The 3,622-nt window shown below is 40.9% G+C and overlaps 1 non-coding gene across 1 annotated transcript; it reads left to right on the forward strand.

Annotated features, from left to right (window-relative positions):
• The first annotated feature begins 227 nt into the window (after nucleotides 1-227).
• Nucleotides 228-334, forward strand: LOC126486587 (U6 spliceosomal RNA). The gene has a single exon (XR_007588159.1). It is a non-coding gene; the product is annotated as a U6 spliceosomal RNA (small nuclear RNA).
• The last annotated feature ends 3,288 nt before the right edge of the window (nucleotides 335-3,622 follow it).

Consider the following 3,622-nt stretch of genomic DNA (forward strand, 5'->3'; position numbering starts at 1 on the left):
TTTTTTATTCTGTACATTTGGCTTCTCTTATATAATTGACATGGTTGTTTATTTTCTGAGTTTGTGTATTATGTATTATGTGTCTCTCCTCCTTTGATGAGCAGCACTTTCTTTTTTGTGTCCAAAGTATCTCACTATTATATTTATGATTGTATTTTATTGATATTTTCTTGGATGAAATGATTAGTTTCCTACATATCAAATGACTGCTTAATCCAAAAAATTCTCTTCTCACTTCAGCAGCACATATAGTAAAATTGGAACCATACAGAGAAGATTAGCAAGGGCCCTGTGCAAGGATGACACACAGATTCATGAAGCATTCCATATTTTAATTAACAGCCACTTGTCATTAATATCTCTTAATATCAATGGACTCAATTCACCTATAAAATGACAGAGGCTAAGAGAATGGATACAATAACAGAATCCAGCCTTCTGTTGTATAAAAGAAACACAACTCAACCTCAAAGACAGACATTGCCTCAGAGGTGCTGGGTAAAAAAATTCCAATCAAATGGACCTAAGATACAAACAAGTGTAGTTATCTCAGTTTCTAACAAAAAGATTTAAAACTAAAATCAATCCGAAGAGATGGAAAAGGACACTTTATACTCATAACAGGAACAATCCATCAAGATGTAGTATCAGTCATGGACATCTATGACCCTAATACATTCAGAATATAAATGCACTATATTTTGTAAGAAAAGCAGTGTCCTTAATCACCATTCTTGGAGTGAGAAAATGAATGGAGAGAAACAAAACATGAAACTAGAAAATATGATGAAAACTGATAAAGGCATATTCCACAGAGAGATAAAGAAGCAGTCAAAACCATACATACGAAGTGTTGGAAATTCCAGAACTTAAGTGATACCAGGTGTTATGACTTCTATCAACATTTTCAGGGCAAAAAGAAACTTAAAGATAATTAAGAAAACTAGAAAAGGTGTTATGCAGGATAATAATTATTAAGTAAGTTCCTCATCAGTTGGTAATATAATGAACTTCAAAGAAGTGTATCTGAAAACTAAGCTAGACACCTTTTCTCATTATCAAAAATATAGTATATGCTAGATAGACATTGAGAAGATACACATTGGGGTGTGTTAAGCATAACTAGAGGTCTAGAACATGAGAACAGAATTTTAATGACATAAATCACATGGAGTGGCAGAGATGAAGACTTTTGTAAATTCAGCTATAAAATGGATTATTCAAATACAGTGGAAAAGTCCAGGCCCAGATCACTGCCTAGGGTCATGTCTGTGGTTGTGGCCCTGCAGTGGCCAGGGTCTGAGTTCATGTCCATAGTTCCTGTTACCACCAAGGGCTCTGTAGTTGCACAGCATCTGGTTGGTCACCTGAGAACATATTGTTGTTTGAGGGCCATGCTGCCACCAAGGCCAGGATACCAAGCTTCTGAGGGCCATGCCTGGGTCCATGGTCCCACTAGAGCTGGGGTCCATGATAATATCCTTGGCCTGTGTTAATACAGGGGTTCATTGGAACCATGTTGTACTGAGCTAGCCCTGCCCTTCACTGGCCCTAGATAGCTGGCTCAGCCCCTTGTTGATATTGCAGCAGTATAACTAGACGTGTCCTTAATGGGAGAACTGGCCCCTGCAATTGGGAAAGATGGCCCCATCCTTCATCACAGGTATAAACCCCACCTGGGCAGAACACTAGAGCTGTCCCTGTTTTGGAGGTGCAGGTGAGGCAACCCTAAAACCATGAAAGCAGGAGAGCTGACCTTGCTCCCTCAGGGTCTGCCATGGGATGACATGGATGAGGGAAATATACTTTTCCCTTTTTACTCGGGATCACAAGATTGGGAAAGCTAGTCCTGAGCTTCACCAGCAGCAGCACACGAGAGATTGGGCTTTGCACCCTGTCTGGGCAGAACACTAAATCTGACCCTGTTGTGGGGATGCAACTGAGCCAGCTCTCAGAGCATGAGAGTAGCAGAGTACACTCTGATCCCCTCATCTGCCATGTGGTGGCAGGGGTGAAGGAAACATGCCTTCAATACCACCCAACCATGTATCCCTCAGTACCTGTAGCAGATGAGAGGTGACCCGAGGGTCATAAGAGTGATAGAACTATTCCTGGCCCTCACCAGTTGCAGCACACAAGAAAGTGATAATCGCACACTGCCTGGGAAGCACACTAGAGCTGACCATGTTAGCCAGGGTTGCAGGTGAGCCAGCCCTGAGTGTTTGAGAACAAGAGAGCTGACACTACCTTGTAAATGGTGTAAATGGAGGTTTCTTTCCTGCCCATCAGTTACCCAATAACCTCTCTGAAGCTTAGTATTAATTATAAACTATTTGACCTACTAGCTCAGGCTTATTATTAACTAGCTCTAACCACTTAAAATAACCTATTTCTATTATTCTATATTTTTACCATGAGGTTTGTGGCTTGCTTTCCCAGAGGCTGTTGTCATCTCTCTCCTCTCTTTCCCTGCATCTTTTCTTGTATTTCACACAAGGCTCTATTCTACCTACCTATTAGCCAAATCAGCTTCTTTATTAACCAATGGCAATAAAACATATTTGCAGAATACAGAACGCCATGCCGCATCACCTCCTCCAATGCTCCTTACAGCAATCAAGAAAGAGGGCCCTGTAACTTCCCTGGGCAAAACAGTAGAGCTGGCCTTGGCAGTATGAGTGTGGGTGAGTGGAACTGAGGATTTGAGAACAGAAGAAATGGATCCGTTCCTTGATGTAGGCTACATTGGTTAAGTTAGCCAAGGCAGTGCTGGAAAGCTTACCTGGGTAAAGATGATGATGCACAGCTGACAGCCTGAACAATCCAGGTGACACCCAGGCCCCAGAACCGTCGCTGTAAGTTGGCATATCCCAACATCTACCTCATCTATGAACTATAGGAGCATGTGAAGGGGATGAACCTACAGATCTAAAACAAAAGGATTTCTAAGACACAGGACAACAACAGGATATCCAAAATGAGCCTAAGCAAGAGCTTCCAGTATCAATGCTATAGCAGAAGTCAGAGGCCTTCAGCCAAAACCATTTCTCCAATGACTCATGGCAATGAACAGTTACTTGCAAGTAAAGATGCATGGACTAAAGGGCAAAACGTATAACTGAACAGGCAACACTACAGCTTCCATGATGAGATTCTTCTCCTTTTTTTGTTTTGTTTGTAATATTTGATGTTTGCTTTTACGTTTAAATTTAGTTTTAGCCGGGCGCGCACGCCTTTAATCCCAGCACTCGGTAGGCAGAGACAGGAGGATCTCTGTGAGTTCGAGACCAGCCTGGTCTACTAGAGCTAGTTTCAAGACAGGCTCCAAAGCCACAGAGAAACCCTGTCTCAACCCCCCCCCCAAAAAAAATTTAGTTTTATTTTGGTGAGGGCAGAAAGAGAAAACAAGGGAATGGGGATATAAGTGGGATCAGAATGCATGATGAGAAATAAAAAAGAATCGAAAGTTAAAACCTTTAAAAAAGAAAAAAGTTATACTGTAGGTATTTTGCAATGTAGGAAAAAGTCATACAATTTCTATAGTTCATATTTGAATTTACTTTGAATACTAATTAACAAATATTTTAAGGTCAATGATAAATTAAAGCATTTTTACATGATG

This window comes from Alexandromys fortis, unplaced genomic scaffold (assembly GCF_014885135.2).
Source record: "Alexandromys fortis isolate MF-2015 unplaced genomic scaffold, M_Fortis_MF-2015_v1.1 scaffold_114, whole genome shotgun sequence".
Taxonomy (NCBI): domain Eukaryota; kingdom Metazoa; phylum Chordata; class Mammalia; order Rodentia; family Cricetidae; genus Alexandromys; species Alexandromys fortis.